Here is a 17,979-nt window from a genome sequence, read left to right on the forward strand (position 1 = left end):
TGTTTCTTTTCTGAAAGTACATTTTTTAAGAACTGCAGCATGATTTTTTTTCCATAAGATTGTTTAAAACAAATAACAGGGTAACACATTTCAACTGAACGTTAAATAGCAAGCAGGTCACAACCACTAGTCTGTACCATATGACTCTCACTAGTGTGCCAGCCACATAAAAGGGGTCTTCCTTTGGGGCATCTGTCAAGTCACATCAAATTTGGAGACAGGTATTTTTGCCAAATCTCACAAAGATAGACAAAACTAAACCATGGCTTGGAATCTTATCAGACTACACCGTATTTAGTCCTTCTACAAAATTCCTTATTTATGCCGTAGATAAAGGCCAAGTTTCTCTGGTAATCTCAGCAACAGTCTGGTATGCTTCACTCCACACTGAAATACAGCAGTTATCTTCCTCTTTTAATAAGCTTCTTTTGAAAATAAGCTGATATAAACCTCTGAATGTAAGAAACTTGGGGCTGGTTTATTTTCTGGCTGTCAGGAGTTGACAGGTAAGCCAGAAGCCTTTAATATCTCTCAGAATCTATTAATAACCTACCTGGGTCCAAAAGGAAGGTGAATAAAGCATTCCATGGGAAGGCTGACTTAGTCTGCTCAAACAAATGAATCTGCTTTTTCAAAGACAATTAATTATTCCTATGGTTTTCACGGAACTATATTCAACTAGTTTCTTTTAACTTGTCCAAGTCTCCATGGGCAAGTTAAGGCAGTTCACACTGCCAAACAGCAGTTTCCAGTCTGATAACAATAGGGCATGTTAATGTTGGCAGCAATACAAAGGAGTCCCATTTTCATACAGATGTACGTTTATGCACAATAGCATATTTGGTATTTGCAGCTTTTCTTCAGCATCACCCATGCATGGTTTAGGGAACTTTTCTTCTTTGTTTAAGTACAAGTTCTTCAAGTGTTCTGTTTACTGCAACTGTTCAGTGAGAGAGGTGAATTACTGCTGCGTTCATAACACTCGGGTACACCCTCTGTAGCACACTCAGCTATATTCATCAGGTTAGAGTGGAAGCAGGAAGCCGACTCAGGAAAATAATCACAAGTTTTAGCTTGGCTTTCTCAGTCTCATATTGCTCCTGGATGGCAGTGGTGAAGACAACCATTAACCTGTCTGAAAGGACAATATTGTAGCATTTGAATCAGCAGGAGGTCCAAAACGCACATCCTGCCATAGGGGCAGTGCTCTCTCATGCCCAAGGGAGCTACTAGGGTGGAATTGACTTCTGGGAGTTCTCAATGGCAATTAATGTATCACAGCTGCTGAAAATGCTACTCTGTTTGTGATTGCTATATGCATTGCATTAAGTTACCTGACAAATTCCACAGGAAGGCTACAGGATCGCCGAGTACATGTTTGGACACTTAGGCAAAACGCATTAGTAAATACGCTCTGATGCAATCCAGTTCCTGAGTGAGGATGGGTAAGGCAATAGCCTGAGGGATTATGTACCAGATAGAGCACCTTCTGCTTCTTACACAGCTCTGCTCACTTTCTCAAGCTAGAAGCAAGCAGCAAACGTTTCCTGTCTGACACTTAACTGCAGGGACAGAGCCAGTGCTCTCGATGCAGCTCACAGGGATCCGCTATCACCATTAATAAGCGGCTATAAAACCCCATCCAGTCCGATGACAGTCAGAACGATGTCTGCCAATGGAAGAACCAAACTAACTTTCCCTCTTTCCTCTTTGCAGCCTTGCAGAAAAGGGTTTTCAGAGGAACAAGTAAAAACCTTTACTGGCGAAACCCTTGCAGTGCCTGTTCTAACAAACTCCGGGCTCCACAGCAAGGCAGCCGCCCGCATTTTCAGCGGCACAGGAGCCAGTCAAAGGGGAGGTGTAAGGCAAAAGCCACCATTTGTCAAGAGATCGCCAGGCACGGTTAGCATCCTTGCAGAGGCGCTTGAGGAGGGACGCCCGCCCGCTCCTAATGCGCTCTGCGATCTAATGTGGTTACGTTCGCCTCAACCACAACACAACCCCCAGCACAACACACGCTCCCGCTTTAATTAGATTCCCTCCCCAAAGTCAGCCCGAGCCAGATGGTATTTTCCTCAGCAGTTACGACAAATTGACCTTGATACTAGGGAAACGCACGCTGCTTCTGTCTGTCTGAGGCACACATTACAAGCGGAGCCGGCGGGATGCTCCTGTGCTAAAAGGGGGCAGAGGCAGAGCCGCGATGAACCCCTCCATGTGCCGGCGGGGAAGTTGATCGAAAGTAACCCAGTGTAACGATAATAACGGCGATGATGATGATGATGATGATGCACTGCGGTGACAGCGCTCGCACCGCCACGCCGCCAGCGATGAAGCTCCTCAGACATCACCCCGCTGATTAAAGCGGCCTCGCACCGTGCCCCGCTCCCCCCACCGAGTGCCCGCGGAGGGCGGCGGCCCCCTCAGCCCACAAGGCCCGCGGGACCGGCCCCACCCGCGACTCCCCTCACAAGCGGAGCGGGGAGTGGGGGGGGAGCCGAGCACCGACCGAACACCCCGTCCCCCGACGGGGCGCTGCGGCGGGCGGCCCCAAGGGTGTCCCCTCACCGCCACCCCCTGCCCGCCCGCGGCCGTACTCACCCTCAGCCAAACGCGAGGGCTGCACCAAAATGGCAGGCGGGCAGCAACTTCCCCGCGCCCCGTCGCTCATGCAGGGAAGGGGCTGCGGCCGCCCCACGCCGGCCCCCGGCCTGACACCTGCGTGGAGCCGAGGGGGCCCGGCTCCGCACCAGCGCAAGGCGAGAGCCCGCAGTCGTCGCCGCCGCCAGCACCGCCGTCTCCTTCCCCTCCCCTTAGCGCCGGACGCGCCGCCGGGTGCTGCCGCGGTGCCCCCGCCGCGCACCGGCACCTGCCCGGGCGCCGGCTGCCAATGGGCGCGGAGGGGCCGGGCCAAAGGCGGGGCGAGGGGTGGCGGCGGGGCCGCGCCTCACCTCAGAGGAGACCCGCGGCGCGGTGCTGGCTGCCCGGTGCCCGCTCCTAACGCCGTGTGCGGGGCTGAGGTGGGGGGGGAGGACGGACCCACAGCGGGGCTCCCTCGGCGCCGCCCAGCCACCAACAGGGCGGAGAAGGGAGCGGGCAGGGAGGGGGGGTGTCTCCTGAGGTAAAAGGGAGCCGGTTGATGCCAAAGGACAGGAATTGCATCCCTATGGATGCAGCACGCTTCGTGCGGCCTGGTCAGTGACTGCCGCCACCAGCGAGCCTAATGTGACCGTGTCAGTTCGTGTCCTGTGCCGCTGCGGATCGTGCTGCAGCCACCTCATTACTTTACCCGAAGTGTTATTTTTCATCCCTGCTCTGTGGGGTGTGTTGTTTTTTTTTTCCCTTCAGGCTTAACTTCATTTTAAAATATCTGCAGCTGTTCAGCGCAAGGAAGGGGTTTGTTTGATCTCAGCTGAAGCGCTTTGTCAAGACAGATGTGTTCAATAAACCCTGGCAGGTTTCCAAGGGGGATGTCTTCTGCAATGCCTCTGTTTACACTGATTTCGTGGTGTTACAAACGGACTGGGTTATCAGACGGTTATTCCTTGGGCCACCCATTAGTAGAACGGGTGCTGCTGTGTGAGGCAGACACAACACTGATGCCAAAACCCTGAACAGCTTTAGGAAGTGTTCGGCATCCCATATTGATTCCTGTGTCCCAAATGCACCTATAAAACAATAACACATCTGGGAGTTTCCCAAAAGGAAGAACTTCTTTACATAGAAACAAGGAAAAGGAGCATCCTGTCCAGCAGCTTTTCATGGCATGGCAGCAAAGCAGGGGCTCACTCAAACTAAAGGTCATCATTGCCTCGATGAGAAGAAGAAGTGATAACGTGCACCAAGCATTGTCAATGAGTGAAGAACTACCCATACAGAGCCCCCTCCCCAGCCTTGCTGCTAGCTGAAACCCTGGAAGTATAATATGTTTTAAAATCATCTGTCAGTGCCAATGAGCTATAATGGTGCTGGTTATACAACCACGAGATCAAACAGGTTGTTTGCCTTTGCCCTGCTCCTCACACTCAGTAAGCTAATACTACGTTCAAAAGTGATGTTTCACCCTTGCCTCAGCACTGTGCATTGAGGTACACAGAGTTTATGCTGTCCTCTGTCGTATTTCACATTCTTCTCTACAGGAGACAAAGTGTTGGACGTGGGGCTCTTTTGTTCCACACCAGACAGAAATCAGTATGTTTTTATTCTGCATCAGTACCCCATGGGGAAGGTATTAACTTAGGGCATGCTTAAACCAACCATTAACCACTGAGAGTGGTAACTAAGATAGGGGAAAGAGAAGAACAGTGCATAAGCGAAGAAATACTGTAATGGCCTTATGGATGCTATGCTGGACTTCTCTGTCTGCATCCCCCTCCCTTGTTGGATGCTTTGTTTGTCTTCGTCTACAGCTTGTGTTGTCTCACTTGGAAAGAAACCAACTTCTGTTTGCAGCCATAGCAAGTACTTTCTGATGGCTGCTATTCACAGTAAAAGAAAACACGGACTCCAATCTCTTTTTCACAGCTACAGGCAAAATCATCAGGCAGAGATGGGCGAAATTGAGATGTGCCAGGCTTTCCCTGGGATCACATACGATACAGCCATTGCGTGATTAAAATAGGTACCTAAATAAGGATGCAGAATAAACAGTAGTCTGAGGAAGATAAATTCTGCAGTGAGAGATGAGACTCAAGTGGTAGCAAGGGATTTTCATGCCCTCTGAGCAAGATGTGCTGAAACACCTTCCCATCCAGTGCCTGGTGACTGGAGGGCAGCAGGGCACCAAGAGGTACAAGGGATACCAGCAACAGTGGGGTGGTCACCAGGGAAAGGAGAATGCCCTCTATGTGTATCTCACTTCCTACAGCTCTGAAATTCCCAGTCCTCCTTACGTCCATGGCAGAGCTCAGTTAAACTGCAGCCATGCAATCTTTCAGTGATACTAACCTCAGGATGGAGACAACCAAACAAGAAGTCAGCCCCCCAGTATGCAACCATTCTGCCACGTGGTGCTAAATAAGCTGCAGCATGGAAAAAACCTTGTGAAGAAAAAGATGATGGATGTGGTAATAACAGGATGCAGGACAAGAAAATGTGTGTTTTCTCGATGGTGAGCTTCTCTTGTCACAATGCAGCCTTTTCCATACAGAAAAACTCATCCAAATATAGACTGAAATAAGCAGGTGGGTTTTGCTTGGAAAGCTCAGCACTAAATCCCATGGTGCCATAAACTACATGCGGCTACAGGGCTGCGGTGGCCAATGGGTACCGGTACCTGCCGGAAAGCCACAAGGCACTGCGTTTGCCAGAGTTTTACTTATTTATTTCTATTTATTCAGAATAAAGGTCTATTTAGAATTTGTATTACATTTTATTAAATGTTATTACATTTCTGTTTAGGATATTTCAGAATAAAGTTCTACTTATTCAGAATAAACTCTTAATTTCTTGCAGCCTACTGCTATCTGGGGGCAAAATATAAAGGCAGTAATTGGCCATTAAGTCTCTCAACTGATCTGTTAAGACCTCAGAGTGTTGTCACAAGATGTAGCAAACAATGATTTGATGGCAGTAACCTGGAAGTCAGTGTAACCTTTTACCTCTCAAAGAACATCCTAAATACAAACAATTCAACAAGTGCCTATGCAAAACACGGAGTATTGTGATAAATCACTTAAAGCATTTAAGTACTTCATAGGCCCATCAGCAACTGAGAAAGGGGTGAAAGAGCTGAGAAGAATGGACCATTTTTTAACAGTATTTAACATGGACAGCATACGATGTGATATGGCACTTTGCCATGGCTTTTCTATAAGGTGCTGAGGCACCGGAATGGGTTGCCCAAAGAAGTGGTGAATGCCCCATCCCTGGAAGTGTTCAAGGCCAGGCTGGACAGAGCCTGGGCAACATGGTCTAGTGTGAGATGTCCCTACCCATGGCAGGGGGTTGGAACTGGATGATCATAAGCTCCTTTCTGACCCAAACCATTCTGTGATTCAATGATTTCAAGTCAGGTTCCCTGCCCCAGAAGCCTCATAATGTACGGAGGAGCTCTGACAAACATTAAGTGGGAAAAGAGAGAAAGGAAATCTGAGAGAAGGCAGAACTGGGATTCTCTACATATGTTAGTAAAGGAGACAGCTTGAAGACGTTTTGCTATTTAGCCAGCAGCAGAACTTAGGCACTTTGAAAGCAAACAAACACACCAAAATCCCACAACTGGAATGGAAGCACCAGCGGATAAACTGTAAGTGATGCAGTAAAAATGATTTGTTGCAGTCACTGAGGGGAAGGCAAGGAGAGGTTTTTTGGTGGTGGTGGTGGATTTGTGGTCAGTTCAAAGATGATAACAATGGGAATAAGAGATAATAAGAGAGATGGTAGAGAACAAAAACCATGGTGGTGAGTGATAAGAGCTACCCATGGTTACTAGAAAGAATAATCCGAATGGGAGTAAGTTCTGGAAGAGAACGTGCTGCTGACTGTGCCACTGTTACTGCAGATCTCCTCATTTACACAGAGGGCATGCAGGCAAGCTTGAAGGTGTCTGCAGAAGATGCTGCCTGCAGAGAAATGAAGGCTTTTTCAGTGCTTTACGCCTGCCACCAAATGGGTGAGGTCAAGATCCAGCTCTTACGTTTCTCCAAGTAAAAAAGGTGCGGTGTGGTCTTCAATTTCCCTGAAGAATGAACTTCATTTCCTAACAGTGGCTCAAACACACAAGGCAAGTGTCCTTCATCCCCAGCGGATTCTATCAGTCTTTCTCTCTGCTTAGCCCCACTTTTCATGCAATAACTCCCTGTTGCTCATCAATCCGAGGACGAGCAGCAGCAGGAGGGATGTGGTCCACTGAAGCTTTTCTTTAGAGCTTCATTTCTGTCCTGTGCAAAACAGCACTGAGGGTGTGGGAGCATCTTTTATATGGTGCAGCGCTGAAGGTGTGGGAGCACCTTTTATATGGTTCAGCGCTGCTTTCTTATTTACAAACTGGGAAAAAGCAAGGAAAAGCTGCCTGGTGCCCAGGGGAGGACTAATAAAAACCATGCAAGACTGCAGCTAAACAGGAAAATGCTCGTGTCAAGACAGCTTTGACTTCACAGATTCAAGCGCTGAACAAACAGGAGCACTTGTTGGTTTAGCTCTTGTGTTCAGTGGTACTTTCTTTCAGGCTCACTTGGTTTCTTTGTACCAGAATCAATGGGTGGCTGTGAAATTTGGGAGTTAAAACAAACCCATCTAAAACCACTCTGCTTGCAGTTGCTTCTAGAGTTACTCTCTTGTGTTTTTACTGGTTCAATTCTCTAGTACTACCAGCACTTGCTTTCAAATCTAACTCTTATTAATGCCTCTGATTCCTAAAGCCAGCCTACAGCCAAGTAGGTTCTTTCATAGGAAGACCTAAATGGTTTCCTCGTTCAAATAAATTGAGCTATTTCATTATTTGAAAGTATTAGAAATCAAATTTTCGAAGCTGTCATCAACCAACTGCCTTGGGCTAAAGCTGACAAATGAAGGCGATGGTGTTAAGAGCTTCTTGCTCCCTTATTCTAACTCTATACAGACAAACTGTCCTCACATGCAGCGAGTACACAGTATATAATTCTCTGCTAATCTTTTACAAGCAAAACCACAGCCATAATGTAACAAATCCTCATGAAGAGAGTCTTAAAATCCTGGGCAGTATGAAACCAGTGCATTCCTTTAAGCACCATTAGTCAAAATGTAAATACTGATTAAAATACTTCCCATTAACGTCCTGTATTTTAGTACATCCTGAGTAAAGTTGTTTTCACACTGATTTTTTCTTTCCTTTTTTGAAAGAAAAATTAATCCTGGCAGCAATTTCTGCATGGGAATGGGGTCAGCAAAAAAGCAGAGCAGTGTTTTCCACACTTTTATTTAGGGGACCGAAGATTTAACCACTTCTGGGGTAAAGAGTAAAGTGAGCTTGCTCACTTCCCCCCCCATCCCATTAGACTGTTGAATGGAAATAGGTACAATTTCATGCATACAAGTGTTTATACATTTACAAAACTTTTATGCAGCTATCTTATATCTAAGTCCCTACTTTTGTGATACTCATCTGTTGAGAGTCAGTACCACATGGATGAGGAAAAAATGAACAGCAAAAACACCTGGGGACAGTGAGGCAAGCTCTTTGCAGGTGACACAGGTGAGTTCACGGACATTTCTGAGCCTTGGAAGCCAAGCACATCAATCGCATACACTGACCGATGAGATTTACCCAGGTGTAGTAGAATCACAGAATCAGATAGTCTGGAAAAGCCCTTTAAGCTCACCCAGTCCAACCATTCCCCAGCACTCCAAGGCCACCACTAACCCATGGCACTGAGGCCTCGTCTCCACGCTGTGTGAACACTTGCAGGGACGGTGACTGCAGCCCTGCCCTGGGCAGCCTGTTCCAATGCCTGAGCACCCTCTGGGGAAGGAATTGTTCCTCAGCTCCAGCCTAAGAACAGACATGACCCTGACAGATGTGGTACTGAACAGATGAGTATCACAGAAGTAGGGACTCAGATATAAGACTGCTGCATAAAAACACCTAGGAACAGCTATTGTGAAAACTTCTCTCCACAGTGCATCTAGCAGAAGTGGACATTATTGGGCAGAAGTTATTTCCTGGATGCCTCTTTCGTTAAGGTAGTTTCTCTGCTGCCAAACCCAAAGCTTAGAGACAAACACATAGCAGCAACAGTTAAGGCAATTAAAAGAAGGTTGCCTGCCAACATCCCTTTCCAGAAAAGAACTGAGTCAAAGTATTATGAAAGTAGATGCGTCAGATGCTGGCACATCTAATGACATTATTGTTTGATATATTCTTGCACAACCTCTCACATGCCTTCATTACTCTCAGGAGCCTTGCAGCCATGTTCTGTACAAGCCCATAGAAAATACCCAGTGCTTGTTTCAAAGAGCTTACCCCATGAATCCTCTAATTCCCCTCCCTGGATTTTCTCTAATCAGTTTGTTCCTTGGTGCTTTCTCACACACAAAGTAAAATTCTTCTTATTTAACTCCCCCCAAAAGAGCATGGGACGTACTGGAGCAGGATTATATCTGTCACAAGCTGCTGAAATGACTGTGTGGTATTATGCAAATCAAATCCTCCAGGGATTGTCTTAAACCCACACAAGTTTCTTTTCAGTGTATCTACCTTGGGACCTCACATCAGTTTTGCTTCTCAATCTTGTTTTAAAGGTATCGTGTCTGACAGGACTGTGTCACTCATTTCACCTTGGCTCGCCCAGGGCTCCAGGCATCATACAGATGCACTCTTCCACAAGACTAGGATGAGCCCTTTAAGGCTTAGTCCTCACCTCCTTCTGCTCTGCCCAACATCACCTTACTGCAAACTAGACTTGAGGAAGTTCTCATTTTTATCATTCCTACGACAATCACTTTTCCAGCTTGGAAACTGGAGTAGACCAAACCTCCGATAGAGCCGGTACCCGCTTCCACACATCCTCTTTCTCTGCTCAGCTCTGAAACTCTCAGCCCTCAGCCCAACAAGGTGTGTCCCTCCCTCCAGACAAATATTTATACACCAAACTCCGTTTCCTCATGCAAGTTCCTGGTGAATGCATAAAACCACAGTCACTGCGATTTTAAAACCTAAAATACCCACATGTAATTCATTCACAATTGAAGGGGAGAGCCTGGTCTCTAATTGCACAGCTCAAACTGTTCATTTTCCCGTGGGTGCTAATTATTATTGCTCTCCTCAGTGGCATCTCCACCACAGGCCGTGGGGTAATGAAGAAAGCTGAGTAAATAGTGCACACAAGATATCTGTGAATCATTAACAAAGTCATTAAAACAATGACAGATGATTTGTACTGAAACAGGGTCTAGCACAGAGCATGTGTCTTCCGGTGCCCAGGCAGTCTGTGGCACAGGGAATAGAAGGCTCTGCAGCCAAGTCCTAAATCCAACAGCCTTTCTGATGAAATGATCCTCTGACACACAGCCACTGTGGAAGCCCTCGGTTGTTTTCTTGTGGTCATTCTTATGATGGACTATTCTGATGCATTGGCTGTTTGCCCACAAGAAGGATGCCCATGAGCTCTGCAGCAGGGCTCAGCAGGGCAGACATTTCAGTTGCCCAACAGAGCAAGTGTTGGACCCTGTATATGAAACAAATATAAAGTTGCAGACCAACATTTATTTACTTTAAATACATCTAGGCACGAGCATGGCCACCAACGGCCTCCCCAGGTTTTCCATGCTTTGGTACCAGTGTGCTGTACACGTTCTTACCGCATTCCCTGTGACAAGTTGCTGCTGTCTGGATCCTCCCTGTATGCAAACACACTTAGATCAGGCCTCTGCCAATGTGCAATTAAGCTGTTACAGCCATCACTGTTCAATGGCTTCTCTTCTCCAGGCTGAACAGCCCCAATGTTCTCAGCCTGTCTCCATACAGGAGGTGCTCCAGCCCCTGAGCATCCTCATGGCCTCCTCCGGACTTGCTCCAACAGCTCCATGTCCTTTTCATGCTGAAGACACTTAAGCCCTTTTCATTTCAGTGCTCCTGGTTCTGTAACTTTAAGACCTTAAGACCTCTTGCCTGAAGAGCAAAGTTGGAGTGGTCTTGCAGTGGCATCTGAAATGCAGCCCTACTCCTATTCCCACAGCTAGTGCTGTGAGGAATTCACTCTCTTTTAATTAAACTGCTTTCAGTGAAGGTCATCCAGTTTCCTTTTTCTTTACAAGCGCTATGGAATATAATCCTTGAAAAAACAAACCCACTGCAGTTACGTACTGCTGTGGTAGAAGAGACAAGACACTAAGGTTTCCACAGCAACTATTAGTGGTGACCCAGAGTACACCCTAAGTATTACGTGATTTCGCTACTCCTAAACCATTTGATGGTCTATATTAAACAACATTAATTGGACTGTATTCAGTTACAGTTTTAATACCAAATCCCAGTTGATGTTATCGATGTAAACAACTTTACAGCAAGCTGTAATTCCTTCCCAGAAAGACCCCAAAACCCAACCCAAACAGAACAACAAATAAATGGTTAAGCCAATGGTGCTATAAGAGTTGAGCTTTCATATCTGAGGTTCATTCGTTTCATTTGCAGCTGGATTGCCCTTCCTTGCAATTTAATCTTACCTCTACTGGATGCATAAATGGAAACAAAAAATCTCCGTATCAAGTACCAAACAACAGAAAAGACAGTATCAAGGCTCTTCACTTGGTAGAAGGGGACATTTTTCCAACAGAGAAGTGAAAGGGGATGTAAAGGGTAAGCTGAGGAGATTCACGATTCCTGTAGCCTCCCAGGCACAGCTTTATCAGTAGAGTGAGGGTCTCTGAATGAAATACGTTGAGGAAAAGGATGACTTCTCAATAAGGAGCAAGACAGAAATACATAGGGTTTTCCCAGCTGCATGAATGATAAAATTCCTTCAGTTTGTTGAGCAAATGGAGTTGAGGAGCACCAGCTTCTGTGGTCAGCTCTAGGACCTGAACATCCTTTCCTGCTTACAGAGAAAATTATAGAGAACACACACTCATGGAAGGTGGTATTTCAAATCTCAGGACTTCAGGGGAAGGCAAAAGAGAAACGACAGATTATCGATATTGGTGGACTGTGTTTGACTGTTAATGGAGGGATCCATTCTCCTAACCTTCCCTGGAGCACTCGGTACTCTAGACCATAGGTTCCTTCTGTTCAGCTAAAGAAAGGTCTCTAGATTTCAGGAGAATCTGCTAAGACTTTCACAGTCTTTTCCTGGTGGGTTGTGACTAATACAGCACCTCAACCACGATCTCCCTCATGTATGGAGCTGCACACCTTTTAGCTGTCTTTCCAGACCCAGTCAGTATCTCTTTAAAGCCACTACATGGAGAGAAAAATCACACAGTCTCCAATATCATTTTCCCATCTCTGTTTATATCATGCCCAATATGTTATGAGAGATGGTACTACAATAATAAGTGACGGGAGAGAATATAGCCAGCGATAGCCATAGGCAGAGAATAACTCACGCCTCTCCAACTTCCCTTTGTGTGACTGCGGTAGTTTGAAAGACTATTACTTACATATAGGATTACTTAAATTGGTTAAAGTCAAGTGAATGGCTGACTTGAGAAATACGAGAAGAAAGCAACAGCAAAATGGTGCAGGTACCAGCTGAGATCAGCTCAGCTAGCAGAAGCTGAACCCAGGAAAGACAACAACTGTAAAGATGTATGGGGGGAAGGAGGGGAGGAATCACTAAAAACACCTCCCTTCCAAGAGCTGTCAGAAGCATCAAACACAGGAGCCACAGATCCTTTTTGGTGAGACCACACTGTTGTGTCAGAGCAATCTCTGATTCCTTCCTGCTATTAAACTCCACCACCACAAGACCTCCTTTTGGCCAAGAGATTCCATCTCAAGGTGGTGAATGACATTCTGACCTTGTTACAGGAACTCTAGCAGCAGCAGGACACTGCAGGGCAGCTCTGCAACCTGACTTATCCCTGGTATAGCTGTGTTGCATAGGCTGGAATAGGGAGTTCAGCATCTCAGTCCTTTCTTCCAGGTCCATGATAGCATGGGCTCAGCATATAAAAGGTCTTTTGAGGCTCTAGGGTAGACAGCAAGGCTGACTATTCCTCTGAAGCTTCCTAAACTTAGGGGACAGAGCTTCCTAAAGGTATCACTTACATGTGGAGCCGATGCTGAGAGGAGCCACGCTGTCAAAACCTACCTGCACTCTGCTATAAAAACATGCTGCTCTCTCCACCTTTTTCTTCCTGTTTGGTGTGATTTGCGTTTTCAAAGTAAAGGCAGTCAGACCCAGAAGCTTTGCAGCGCATCCCACAGACACTCCAGGAAGGAGAGAATCAATTCTCTGTTGGAAATGGCAGTCGCATCCTCTCCTACAAGAAAACGAGATGAGGACAATATGTGATTCTGTCACGTTTGAAATGCTGGCACTGACAAAGTGAGTCTCAGACACCTGCATTACTCTCCGGGTGTGATTACTTTGGTAGTTCTGATCCTAAACACCCATTCCTTGCCTTGCAGGGTCTGACCATGACAATTATTCTACCCCTCCCTGCCTTATACTATACCAAATGTATCATGGATAAGAACAAGCATTTCAAGCAGAAATAATCCCTTTGGGAAATACTGGCAAATCACTTAGCAACATTTTTATGTGACTGCATTCATTAGCTTGCTTATTATTAGATTTTATGAAGTTGAGGATTTTGGAATGGCTTCCTGGGACTTCATACCTTACACACTCATTCAGATTAACGTGCTTGAGCCACAGCAAACATTCCATGCGTGCAAATAGCTTCTTTTTACCTTGCTGAACATTCAAATGTACTTTTCAGTTAATGACTACAAGAAATCTGCTTCTCAAATTACATTGGTTTATTTCCCCTGTCGGGACAGGCAAATATTGCATATACCTGCTATTCATCAGCCTTTTAATAAATGGAATAATAAAAGGCATCAGCAAAGAACCCTGCAGCAAAGTGAACACCTGTCCTTGCACTCTAACTATGGAGATAAGTTGGACTTGTTTCCACCATAAATCTTAATTAAAACCTCTAATTTCTGTCTTTGGCCTGCTTTCTCCCTCTACTGGTCTGAAACAGAATCTTTCCCATAGGGAATTTCAAGGCCTTCCATATTAGTATCTGACCTCCGTAATACAGGAAAGAAAGCACGATGGCCCTGGAGCTCATTCTCTGTGGCACTAACAAACCACATGCCATTGGAGTTCATGAACAGGACAATAAACATCTTCAATGATTTGGCCATATTTATGCTATGCCTTCTTTAAACACCTCCTCTCTATGGGGATTTGAGCTTTCAGAGTCATGTGGTAGCATAAGAATTAATCACAAATCAAGGCCAGGTTGGATGGGGCTTGAAGCAAGCTGCTCTAGTGGAAGGTGTCCCTGCCCATGGCAGGGGTTGGAACTGGATGAGCTTTAGGGTCCCTTCCAACCCAAACCATGCTATGAATAACACACCATCCTGAACCTCGGTCAAGTGATGAGTGAAAGTTACTCCGTTTGAAGATTGCTCTCTCCTAAGGAAAATGGAACATAGGAATGGGACAAGGTGAGGGACAACTGTCATTTAAACATATTGTAAAGGCAAGAACATCACCAAGTCTCCTTTTGGGAGTTTCTTGCTGAAGAGAAGCCAGTCTGGATGAAGGCTGAACTCACATAAAGTTGCCACTGTCTTCCTCCTCAGTTATGTTTCTCTCTGCTTGGGTGTACACACAGTGACCTAGCTCAAGGAAATGGTCTGGCCAAAAAGTGCCTTCTTTCATAGAGCCCTAATTTCATTTACCACATTTCCTGTGCTCTCCCCTTCCACAAGCAGCTATTCACTCCATCCCTGGTTTAGACGTGCTTTGTGCCTGAGAAGTGTCCTTTAACCTTCAGCACCAACACGCAGGTAAAGCATGCCAACACTGAAGCCTGCCCCCATGCTCTTAAATACGTATCCCCATGGGATGCAGGGGAATGGGCTGGTATAGATCCCACCCTGAATATCCATCTTCCCTGCGATCCCTTCCCCTGACCGACAGAAGAAACACTGATTTTCAGCATGGCTCATTGACAAGTTTTTACTTCCCTGCTTAGCACTGATGAAGGCCTGAGTTACTGATTCCCCCTGTTTGCAGCCACAAAACAAGATGATCTCCTCCAGAGGCTGCCACCCCATGGCACCAGGATGCTGCCGTTTGCATTCCTGCAGCAGGAACCCACTGCATTCACACAAACAGCAGGTCAGGGAAAGCAGAGCCATAGGGGAAGCTTCCCAAGTCCAGGCACAAGATTGAGCTGCTTGCATGGGAAGCCAGCTCATTCCTGCACTACAGGCTGCTTTGCTTTTACTGATGCAACCTCAGCCAACCCGGTTATTCAGGGCCTCTAAACTTAATGGCTTTTTCTTTTGTCCCCTTGCCACAGCCTGCAGCTTTGAGTGCAGAAGAAAAGGGGGGGGGGGAATAAAAATATTACCAAAAATAAACGTAAAAACCCCAGCATCAAGCACTTTGGCTTGGTGGCAGTGTGAAACGTTTGCTGAGGAGCTCAGGGAAAAAGGGGCAGCTACTTGACAGTGTGAGAAAGCACATAACCTTGCCGTCAAAGGAGAAAAGGCTGTTAAGCTAGAGGAAAGGTGGCAAGCTCAGCATCAAGGATGCCTGAGCAAGTGCTTAAAGCTAATCCCAATTTGGAAAGGTAGCCAAGAGTTGAGGCAGGAAAAAAAAGCAGGCCCAGCCAAACCCATGAGGCCAAGGGAGGGGAAGAAACACTCTTGGACCGATGCACAAACAGCAGAAACAGGTAGTGAGAGAGGACATCTTAATGGCAGAATTTCACATGCTGTCATTCATAAGGCTTTCTGGCCTCTAAATACAAACAAAGGTACAAAGGTGCCTGTCTCCAGGTTAGACTCTTGCCATGTGCCACTGCTGCTAAGGCAGGTACGAGAGGGGTCAGCCCACGCCACCATGCTGGGATACACATTCCTGCACATCCCAGGGCACTGCAGCCACCCATCCTCATCATCCCTCCCCATGCAGCTCAGGCAGCCCGCACCCCAGAGACCAGGGGAAGCCACTCAGGACCATCACAACCGGCAAACCAGGGTATTCCTCCCTTTAGCTGTGGTACTTGATGCATAGTCCCTGCGCAGCAGAGCTCCCAGTCATCCTGCAGCAGAGGCAGATAGAGGCTGTGGCTGCACTAAGCAGCTGGGGGATTTAAAGCCCAGGCCTTGCTCTCCTAAAGTGAAGTTTCTATTGCTGCATTAAAGATAATTCATGAAACCTGAAGGGCCCAGCCTGGCCAGAATCTCAGCTCCCAGCTATGGGCTGAAATGTAACCAAGCTGTCTGGGTTGAGTTAAAAACCAGTGTATGAGGCTTTCTCATTACAGACCCTGTGTTCTTTCTCACTGCTCGGTTTGAGGATGGCAGTGACATGTCCTAACAAAATGCCCAGGCTGTTCAAAGAGACTTCTAGCTTCCTGTTCCCTCTAACGTGTTTGATCGCTCATTGTCCATCTCTGCACGCTAGGATGAAACGGGTGGGTAAGAAAGCAAGAGGAGCAGCAGTCTGCTGCAAGGAACAGACGTGGCTTTGCCATCTGACAGGGTAAGAGATGAGGATTGCAGCGTGTGCCAAATCCTTCTTTATCCACCCAGACAGTCAGGAGAAAGCTTTGATTTCTCGACAAGCGCTGCCTGCATGAAAGCTGCCCGTTGTGCTCCTGTGCTCCCCACGGTGCTTAAATGGAGCAACTGGGCACAGCCTGCACGGAGATGATGAGCAAAACCACCCCCTGCCCCGGGAGCGTGTGCACACAGCGGGTCTGATCCAGAGCCAGCTGGGATTGCAGAAGGGAAATACCACTGGAGCTGGCTGTGCCCGAGGAAGGGCCGTGCTGTGAGCAGGGAGGGATGTGCTCAGGGTGTCTAGCCATGAGCTGCTAAGCCAGGAGAGCAGGAATTGTGAGCATGGCTCAGACAGGCCCCGAGAAACAGCCATGGCACACAATACATTGTACCCAGAGCTTCCTGCTTGGCTGCCATTTGCTCATTTCTCTTCATCCAATTAGAGATGTTTAATCCTGTCAGTTTAATACCCTGCTTGATTCCTGATGGCTGGAAGGACCCACTTCGAGTCTCATGAACTTAACTTGTGATCAGCATTTGGACAAACTGGATAAACTCCTGTTTGCACGGCACACCTCAGCCCTGGACCACTGGCAGGTCACTTGGGTGTTACTGCCATTCAGCTGTGGGTTCAGTGGCATCTGCACAGGTGTCAAAAAGCCATAGCAAAGTGATGGATCACAGAGTCATGGAATCCTGGACTGGTTTGGGCTGGAAAGGACCTTAAAGCTCATCCAGTTCCAACCCCCTGCCATGGGCAGGGACACCTCACACTAGACCAGGTTGCTCCAAGCCCCTGTGTCCAACCTGGCCTTGAACACTGCCAGGGATGGGGCAGCCACAGCTTCTCTGGGCACTCAGTGCCAGGGCCTCAACCCTGTTGCTCTTGCCTGTGTGCTGAGGCCGACAGCCTCTGCAGACCAGATCCTCTGCACTTACAGGCCTGGACCCGACCTCACCTTCTCAGCAGTTTCAGTGTGCTTCTGCCTCTCCTCACTCAGCCTCCTCCAGCCCATCTTGCTTTTGGAGCTTTCCCTACCACAGTCCTGAGCAGAATTGCAAAGTCTTAACAGAAGAAGATGAAGACAACGATGATGAAGACAATGAAGATGAAAAAGAAGGAAGAGGAAAAGGAAAAGGAAAAGAAAAAGGAAAATGGAAAGAAAAAGGAAGAGGAAAATGAAAAGGGAAAGAGACACAGAGAAAGAGAGAAAGAAAGGGAAAGGAAAAGAGAGAAAGAGGAAGAGGAAGAGGAAGAGGAAGAGAGAAAGAGAAAGAAAGAGAAAGAGAAAGAGAAAGAGAAAGAGAAAGAGAAAGAGAAAGAGAAAGAGAAAGAGAAAGAGAAAGAGAAAGAGAAAGAGAGAAAGAGAGAAAGAGAGAAAGAGAGAAAGAGAGAAAGAGAGAAAGAAAGAGAAAAAGGCAGCAGCAAGCTGGGAGAGGAGGAAATAAAACCATTTCCAACCATGGCTTAAAGCTGCTTGCCCCCAGCCCCTGACAGTGCTCATGTCATGTCAGTGCTGTCTGCTTACTTCCTGAATTCCCTCCACAAGTTACTCTAGTCAGTGACAAGCAGTGCTGAGGCATGGGTGCTCTGGAGAGGGCAGGGGCAAAGGCCTCTGTATGGGTTTAAAAACAGATGTGCTGCAAAGGGTACAGAAAGGGAGACTTAAGAGTTCCTCCCCTCCCCATGGAGCTTCTGTAGGCACTCTGAATGCTGGCAGTGTCACCACATGATGTACTGGAGGTATTTAACAAGGAAGGCAATGCGTGCTGTTGGGTGACTGTCAGAATGCAAGGACTTCATG

The 17,979-nt window shown here is 46.9% G+C and overlaps 1 protein-coding gene across 6 annotated transcripts in view; it reads right to left on the reverse strand.

Moving 5' to 3' along the window:
• The window catches only part of MYRIP (myosin VIIA and Rab interacting protein), a 210,011-nt gene extending 197,097 nt beyond the window's left edge, over positions 1-12,914 (reverse strand). For 5 of the 6 annotated variants that reach the window (XM_061464520.1, XM_061464518.1, XM_061464519.1 and 2 more), the window contains exon 1: positions 2,602-2,790. The gene's annotated coding sequence lies outside the window, so the exon portion shown is untranslated. Of the gene's footprint in view, positions 1-2,601; positions 2,791-12,728 lie in introns of those variants that run through there. The other variant, XM_061464517.1, reaches the window with a different exon arrangement.
• Between the last annotated feature and the right edge of the window lie 5,065 nt (positions 12,915-17,979).

Source organism: Pezoporus flaviventris, unplaced genomic scaffold (genome assembly GCF_033815535.1).
Source record: "Pezoporus flaviventris isolate CSIRO_AGI_PZ_B2104156 unplaced genomic scaffold, CSIRO_AGI_Pfla_v1 ptg000037l, whole genome shotgun sequence".
NCBI classification, from domain to species: Eukaryota; Metazoa; Chordata; class Aves; order Psittaciformes; family Psittacidae; genus Pezoporus; species Pezoporus flaviventris.